We start from the raw sequence: 9,054 nt of genomic DNA, 5'->3' as shown, positions 1-9,054 counted from the left end.
TCAAATCTGAGGAAATCGTTCAAGTGGGAGAAGAACAAACGGAAGAAATTTCTGTTTTGAAAAAGGAAAAGAAAGCTGATGAGAAACAAATTCTTCTGTTGAAGACAAATTGTGAGATGTTGAAATCAGAAAATGACAAACTGTTAAGTAATTTGAATAGTTTGACATTAGAAAACAAGAGTTTGAAAGAGAAAGAAAAGGTTTTTGAAAGCAAACAGAAATCTTTAGAAGATGAAGATTTCTGGATAAAGCTTGAAAACAAAAAATTGAAAGAAAATGCGAAAGTTTTTGAAGATAAAATGAAAAATTTTGAAAATGAGAAATTAAAAATGGAAAAGGAATTTCAAAGTCAAATAAAAATTCTTGAAGATGTGAGAGATGTGTTTAGTAAAAACAACATCGAAAAGCAAAAAATGATCAATTCTCATCTTGAAAAGATTATTCGACTTGAAAAGGAAAGTGAGCAAGCTCGAAAGACAATCAGTGAGCTTGAAACAAAATTGAAAGGTTTTGTGACTTCTTCAGCGTATGTGAATATTCCATGTCCAAAACCGATTAATTCTGTTCCAATAAGTGACGATGTCACAAACTTTGACAATGTCAAAGTTGAAGATTGTGATGAGAAATCTGATGATGAAAATGAAAAAATTGAAAAACAAAAATTGTTTTTAGAATTAAAAGAAAAATTCAAAAATACTGTTTTGCAATCTACTGAAATAGGTGAATGCTCAAAGCAAAAACCTGTTAAGAAGATTGTTGAACAAAAACAAATTGTTAAAAATTCAAAAAATGTTCAAAACAAAAATAAAAGCTCATCAGATCAATCATCCAATCGCAATCAAAAATCACAAAAATTGAAAACCGAAAAACTCAAAAATTGTTGGTAATAAGTGGTGCAGGTTTGACCACAGTGCTCAAAAGACAAATCCAACAATCAAGAAGAGGAAAGAGTATCACCAAGCCAAACAGTGCTTTGATCTGAGCGTTTGGTATGAAGATGGTAATTGGTACGATAACAGAATGTGTTACCGATGCGGCTATCAAGGACACATTGCTGTTAACTGCCAGAGACAGAGATTTGAGACAAGAAGATGCTATAATTGTCAAATCAAAGGACACATTGCCAAGAATTGCCCAAGGAAATCAAATGAAAGATTGAGGGTTAATTCTCAGAAATTGGCAAAGAAACCAGTCACTGTCAAGCCAAAGGAACTGAGAGTTTCAGACCAGAAAGTCAAAGAACAGAAGGTCCAAGAACCTAAAGTTCAAGAAAAGAAAGTGAAGCTTTCTCAGGGGCAAAAAGACAAACTGCGAAAGAAGAGGAAGAAGGCCAGAGAATATCTGGAGAAGATTTTGTCCTCGGGTTCACTCGACAGATCGAATAAGAGTGCTGATGAATCAACTTCCTCGATTGCAAAGTCAAGCAAGATGAATTCATCAGATACAAATCTGAGGACGAAAAAGGAAAAGAAGAAGGTAACATTCTGTGGCGATGAATCTGTTTCTTCGGAAGCAAAGGAGCCACATGTCGATGATGAATCTGGCTCGTCAAAGTCAGACAAGCCACATTCAGGCAATGATTCTGGTGCGTCAAAACTAGAAGAGCCAGTTATTGAGGTAAAAACTGAGAATTCAGGCTTATCAATGGATGATGCAAACTTTCCACCATTGATGAACAAGAATTCAAAATCACCCAAGGACAGTCAGGCTTGGGTGAAACTGTTCAAATGAAAAACCTGACTTGCCGGAGTTCCCAGGTTGGTAAGCGTGGAACATGAATCGGCACATTTCTTAAGAAATTTCACTCTGGTGATATTTCGACTTGATTCATCTTTCCTACAAGTGATAATTTAAAAAAAACAAAGTGATGAAACCCCGAGTTTATGAAATGACACACAAAACTAATTTTCCGGAAAAACCATTTTGATTAAAACAAACTTAAGTGTTTTGAAATCATAATGGGAAAATAGTTTGTTGTGAGGGGGAGTTCTGATTGTTTACGCCAGGTGGATGGAGAATTGAAGTGATTCTCATCAAGTTGTCACGTTTGTACAGTTTGTTTCAAATTTTCTCAGAAAATCAAAATTGAAACATATTTTGATTTTAGGGGGAGAAAAATAAAAAAAAATTAGAAAATTTGAAAATGTCAAAAACATTGAAAAATCAAAATTGAGTTTTTGTTGCATAAAAGAGGAAATGATAGTACATCAGTGGTCTATCACAACACGCTAAAGATATGTAATGTTTAAAAGTGATAAACAATCTTACTACGGATGTGTCGGTAGATTTTTGCACACTTAGTAAATTGAAATGAGATATAAACCTAAATTCAAACTTGCTTAATTCGTGGGTAACTATTCTTGGATATATGGGTAACCCCCGAAATCTTGTTTGAAAGATCCATCTTTCAGAGATACTAGGTCTTTATACTCAGTGATATCTGGGGTATTATTCCGGGACTTCTGCTGTATGGAAATACTGACCTAGTCCCCGAATAATACTTTCTGCAAAATGCTTTGAAATATAAGCGCAGCCCTCAACAAGTTAATAAAACAATAAAATTGATAATCACTGCTGTTGTAACAAAAGATCCTCTAAAGGGGACCCACCAAAAGTCGAAGCCGTCATCTCTCTACGTATACGGAAGTATCGACCTGAGCTCTCACGGCCCTCGCAATTTACCCCATTACAGATATCATCTGTGGTATACTCACTGATGTGTGTAAAATGCAACATATAAATTACATCAAATAAGGCATAAAACTAACCCTTTTTAAGTACTAATGTTGGAAAAAGAGTGTTTTTGTCTTCATTTTGTATTTTCAGGATGAAATGAGCTCAAATTCACAAAAGAAGCAAAAAGACAGTTAATTCTAACATAAATACAAGAAAAGGAACAAAGGTAGATTGCCCGAACCCTCAACGACATCCTCCCAAGCAAAGAAAAGAAAACAGAAGCCTGAACACGCCCCGTGCTCAGCCAGCACGGGGCCGTGCCCAAGAAGCAGCAGAAAAGACAAACCTGTAGAAGCTTCTATTGCCCACCACGGGGCCGTGTCCAGTGAGCACGGGGGCGTGGCGAAAGTACAGCAGGCGCATTAATTGTAATTGCGAATTACAATTAATGAAGAGAGAGAGTGTCAAACGGGCACGGGGGCGTGTCCAGCGGACACGGGGCCGTGCCCAGCCTTCTGTTTAGCCTATAAATAGGAGTGCTTGGTTTCATTCCAACTCATCCCTTGGCACACCACCTCTCTCACACTTCATCCACCACCCACCACCACCATAACACCATCATCCAGCACCATCATCCATTGTCCATCGTAGAGTGTGTGAGTCGTCTCGGGATCCAAGATTGATAGTAAGAGTTCTTGACAATCAAGGCCATGTTTGCCTAAGTCTCTTACATCACTTGGTGAAGATAAGTGTTTAGTATAATACTTTTTATTTTTAATCTTTTGCACTTTTTATTTGGTTTTGTATTAATGACTTTAATAACTAGTTGCTTATGTTGAAGGTGATCTTTCCTTATCGTTTGTCCGTGGTGTCTTGGCATTATTTTACTGTCTATATAAAATAAAAGATTTTCACCATTCATATCTCCACAGTCTATATGGAGGTATGTTGGCTACCTGGTCGGGGGTTAAGGGAACGGTTTGGTAAGGGTCTTGCCCTTGTTCAACGTTTAGAGGTCCTGCAAGGGACCTGGGTCAAATTTAGTAGGATCTCCTTCAATGCCCATAGGTATTGGATGGCGGGGATCCAAACTCTTTGACCCCCTCATAAGTTAACTACTATTAATACTATAACCCGGCTATTTAGGACTGTATCCCTGCTGACTCAGACTACTTAGCCGAGGGTAACCTCACCGCCAAAAGCGGGGCCTACCATAATTTGCATTAATAACTTAATTCATTATCTTCCAATAATCCAACCTTTTAGGATTGTATCCTTGCTGACTCAGACTACTGGGTTGAGGGTAACGTCGCCTTCAAAAGAGGGGCCTACTACAATAACTAAGATAATCTCTTAAACAAGTGCAAAAGTGCGAAAATAATCAAAGGTTATACTAATACACGAGTCGGATCCAAGTGATTCATCTTGTCTATCTGTTTTTATTTTATTTTTATTTTTCAGCATTTAGTTAGTTTTTATTTTCTTAGTTTAAAAACCTTTTCTAACTTTTTGATTTGATTAGACGTTGAGGATAAACCGGTATTAAAAGCTCTTGTGTCCTTGGACGACCTCGGTATCTTACCAACACTATACTACGTCCACGATGGGTGCACTTGCCCATATGTGTGTTTAGTGTTAGTAAATATCGTGTTTTATAAATTTAAAACTTGGCTAAAGGTGTAAAAAAGGGCTTAATTATACATTAAACATATATTACACTACACACGCATCAAGTTTTTGGCGCCGTTGCCGGGGACACAAGGATTTTAGGAAAGTTAGGAATCAACGGCCTAATCATATTTTTATTTTTCTTTTTAATTTTTTAGGATTTTCTTAGTTTTTCAGCTTCTGCAGAGCTCAGCACGGGCCGTGCTTGGTCGGACACGGGCCGTGCCCAGCATCGTTACTGGCAGTTTTTAGTTTTCCAAGTTACAGAAGGCTGACCACGGGGCCGTGTCAGTGCAACACGGGGTCGTGTCCAACTTCCAGTAACTGGGATCTGGAAAACAATCACTGTAACTCTGACCACGGGCCGTGTTCGCTGAACACGGGGCCGTGGTAAACCTTCTGACCAGCATTCTTTTCTGTTTTTATTGCAGGACTTGGAACCAGACGCCAATCTTACATAGTGTATGAGCTCCAGTTCTAATAAGGACATAAAAGAACCTCTAGAAGAACCCGAACGCTTTCTCAGAAAAAGACTAAAAGCTAAAAACCAAGAGAAAGTTTCGGGTGATCCACCTCCAATGGCGGACCAACGTACCCTCATGGATTACCTACGACCCACCGTAGGTAACCTAGGCGCTGCTATCAATGCACCGAATGTTGAAGCTAATAACTTCGAACTTCGACCGCACTTGATACAAATGCTCCAAAACTCCGCAACCTTCCATGGGCTTGTGGACGAGGATCCCCATCTACATATTACTAATTTCTTAGAAATATGTGATACCTTTCGGATCAATGGAGCATCAAATGACGCCATCCGCCTCCGAATGTTTCCTTTCTCACTAAAAGACTGAGCGAAAGCTTGGCTCAACGCCCTCCCAGCTGGATCGGTAAACACCTGGGATGAACTAGCCCAAAAATTTCTATATAAGTATTTCCCTCCCGCTAAAACGGCTAAATTAATGACTGAAATTAATACATATTCACAAGAGGACGGGGAATCCTTATATGAAACTTGGGAAAGGTTCAAGGAGTTATTACGCAAGTGTCCACATCATGGCCTTGCGATATGGCAACAAGTATCCACTTTCTATAATGGACTGTTACCACACACAAGGCAGACACTTGATTCTAGCTCCAGGGGACTTTTAGGTAATCGACGCCCGCATGAAATATATAACCAAATTGAGGAAATTGCTCAAACCAATTTTCAATGGCACACCCCCTGAGGCAATAAATCTATTGCCCCGGGCGCCTATAAGGTCGATGAAAGCACTTCTTTACAAGCCCAAATCGAGGCCCTTTCTTCAAAAATAAAAAAATTAGAAATGACAAAAACAGTCTCGGTTATGGCTTGTGAAGGGTGTGGTGGGCCACATGAAAATTGGAGTTGTATGAAAGAAACGGACGATCAACAAGAATCGGTAAGCTACATTGATAATAGACCTAGGCCGTCGGGTCCTCCAACGGGAACTTACAATCAAGGATGGCGAAACCACCCAAACCTTGGTTGGAGAGAACCCGGCAATAGTAGTAACCAACAAACCCAACGAACAAACTTTCAACAACCAAGAAATGAGTCACAAAATTTCACTCAACAACAAAGTGGACGAGAAAGGCTTGAAGATACTGTATCTCGCCTCATCTCCGACACTGAAAAGAAAAACTCGGAAAGATTTCTACAATTAGAATCAAATTTTAGAAATCAACAAGCTAGTATTCAAAACATAGAAAAACAATTAAATCAAATAGCTCAAAATTTTGCCGAGAGACCGCAAGGCGCATTACCTAGCAATACCGAAACAAACCCAAAAGCGCAAGTTCATCTCATCACGCTACGAAACCGCACCGTAGGGCCTGCAGAAGCGCCGCCGCCGACAGAAGAAACGGTACCCACACCTCTGCAGGAAAAGAACTCCCCTCCGTCACCAGAGCCTACAAGGCTCCTCGAGTTCCATACCCCGGTAGGTTAATTCGTCAAAAGACCAATGAGCAATTCGCGAAGTTCGAAAGTCTATTAAAGCAATTGCATGTCAATATTCCTTTTATTGAGGTCCTAACCCAAATGCCCAAATACTCTAAGTTCATGAGGGACTTCCTCACTCATAAAAAGAAAATTGAAAATTTGCAATTAGTCAATTTAGGCGAAGAATGCTTAGCCCTCGTACTCAATAAACTTCCCCAAAAGAAAATCGATCCCGGAAGCTTCACGATTCCCTGCTCAATCGGGGAGTCCCCCGTTCGTAATGCACTAGCCGACCTTGGGGCTAACATTAACCTCATGCCCTCATCAATGTTTAAAAGACTCGGCCTAGGAACAACGAGTCCTACAAAAATGAGCATACAACTTGCTCATTGATCCGTCAAATTCCCGCAAGGTGTCATTGAAAATGTCTTGGTAAAGGTGAGCAAATTCGTCTACCCAGCCGACTTTGTCATACTCGATATGGAGGAAGACACCGAGGTCCCCCTCATACTAGGGAGACCATTTCTTGCCACCGCACAAGCGGTGGTAGATATGAATGACGGAACACTCACTTTGAGGTATGGGGATGATGAAGTAAAATTCGGAGTTGGGAAGAGAATAGAGGACGACGACCCGGTCAACTACATGAAGGTTATTGATTCAAGTTTGGATGCTGCTCTCCGACGGTGTAACATGGGACGCCAAGCATCCCACTCAGAAAATATATAACCTCACATTGGGTCTAGCCAAGGACCCTTATAAACGTGGCGCGCCACGGAGGCATTCCGCGGAACTATCCTTAGTTTAGTTTAATCTTTTAGTTTTAATTTGTAGGAATAAAACACACTCGTGGAGGTAATGGATGAAAAAGGGAACGAGAAAAATGGCCCCATGCACAAGAATGAGGCAACCCGACACAAATCTCCATTACAGAAAGCACAACACGGGCCGTGCTCAACCAACACGGCCCCGTGTTGAGCCACCTGCAGAAAAAACGCCCAGTTCAGGTAACTGGACACGGGCCGTGTTCACCAGACACGCTCCCGTGTCCAAGCTTCTGTCTCATTTCTTTAATTTCTGTTACTGGCACCTGAACACGGGGCCGTGTCCGGTCCCCACGGGGCCGAGTCCAGACTGCCAGTAACAAAAAAAAAATCTTTGCTTTTTAACACCACATTACACATCCAATCAACCTAAAAATTTATTTTTGGGACACATTGAGGACAATGTGTAATTTAAGAGTGGGGGGAAGCTAACACCTTGAAATTTTGCAAGTCCTAACAACAAGCCTTACACAAAACTCTATTGGAACCGCTAAACACCCCAAATTTTTTTTCAAAAAATTTTTCATTTTTTTTACTTGTCTAAAGTTTAAGTTAGGAATCCCAAGATTAATAAGGTTATATTTTTATAAATTTTACAACCGAGAGCATCGTGATAACAAGAACCAACATAAGAAAATTATGGAACGGCATAACAAATCTAGTTAAAATTTGATTATATATACTTGATCACATTAAAAACCCATTCCCACAAAAGTGAGTTTTGAGCCTTTATTGAGCATACAAATTTACATCCTTAGACTAAATGCTCATTTTTCGTTTCTTGTGTGAATAGCCGCTTGGTTCTTACAACTCTAGAACTTGCCACGACGATTCATTCCCGGTCCTTACCAACTTAAACCCAAGTAAGTAAATGATGGAGGCATTAGGACTAACCATTTTTCTTTCTACACCATTATTTTTCAATTTTTCTTACCTACCCAAAATCCCCCTAGTTAACCCCTTTGAGCCTAAACTTTTCGTTTCTTTACTCTAAACCCTTTTTACCCACCAAAAACCCTTTTTATTTTTCACCCTTTATTTTAGTAACAAGCTCGGTTTTTCACAAGCTCGTTCTTTTATGAGACTGAAAAAAAATATATGATGAAGTTAAAAACAAACAAAGCTATGCAAACAAAAGCTTGTTTGGAGAAATACTTCAAAATAAAAAGTTACTAAAAACCAAGTGTTTCACGAAAGACCGACGCTTTTTACGCTTTTCGCCCTTTTTACTAACCACTAACCCAACCACCCACCTTTAGCCCAAGCCTAACCCTTCACCCGAAAAAGTCCTCTTGATATTTACAAAGGTATAGAGTTAAAAAGGAGGAGGATTGATTGCTTGGCAAGCCTATGGTAGGCGTAAGTTCCATGCCGCTCTCGAGTGATTCACTAAAAATACACCTTCGGCCGAGTGTTGAGTGATTTCTCCCGTGAGGTATGTGAACTTGTCTATAAATGAAATTCTAAAAAGGCATGTTATGCCCAAATAAGTAATTTATCTTATGAAACGTTCTAAATAAATCATAACGAATAGGATTGTAAATAAATAAAAATAAAACCCAAAAAAATTCTTGGATTCCCGACACTCTATGACAAATCAAAAAAAAAAAAAAAAAAAACCTTCTCTTCTACCCATTCCATTTGGGAGTGTAAGCCACATTTAAAGAGTTTTGCTTGAGGACAAGCAAAAGTTCAAGTGTGAGGGTATTTGATGTGTGTAAAATGCAACATATAAATTACATCAAATAAGGCATAAAACTAACCCTTTTTAAGTACTAATGTTGGAAAAAGAGTGTTTTTGTCTTCCTTTTGTATTTTCAGGAAGAAATGAGCTCAAATTCACAAAAGAAGCAAAACGACAGCTAATTCTAACATAAATACAAGAAAAGGAACAAAGGTAGATTGCCCGAACCCTCAACG

General features: G+C 39.3%; 1 non-coding gene across 1 annotated transcript; it reads right to left on the bottom strand.

The window, feature by feature from the left end:
- Positions 1–5,300: 5,300 nt before the first annotated feature.
- On the bottom strand, positions 5,301–5,407 carry LOC118490811. Its single transcript, XR_004890036.1, has one exon. It is a non-coding gene; the product is annotated as a small nucleolar RNA R71 (small nucleolar RNA).
- Positions 5,408–9,054: the final 3,647 nt, after the last annotated feature.

Source organism: Helianthus annuus, chromosome 3 (genome assembly GCF_002127325.2).
Source record: "Helianthus annuus cultivar XRQ/B chromosome 3, HanXRQr2.0-SUNRISE, whole genome shotgun sequence".
In the NCBI taxonomy this organism is placed as follows: Eukaryota; Viridiplantae; Streptophyta; class Magnoliopsida; order Asterales; family Asteraceae; genus Helianthus; species Helianthus annuus.
The sequence above is the reverse complement of the archived record's forward strand: the minus strand, read 5'-3'. Positions and strand labels throughout refer to the sequence as shown.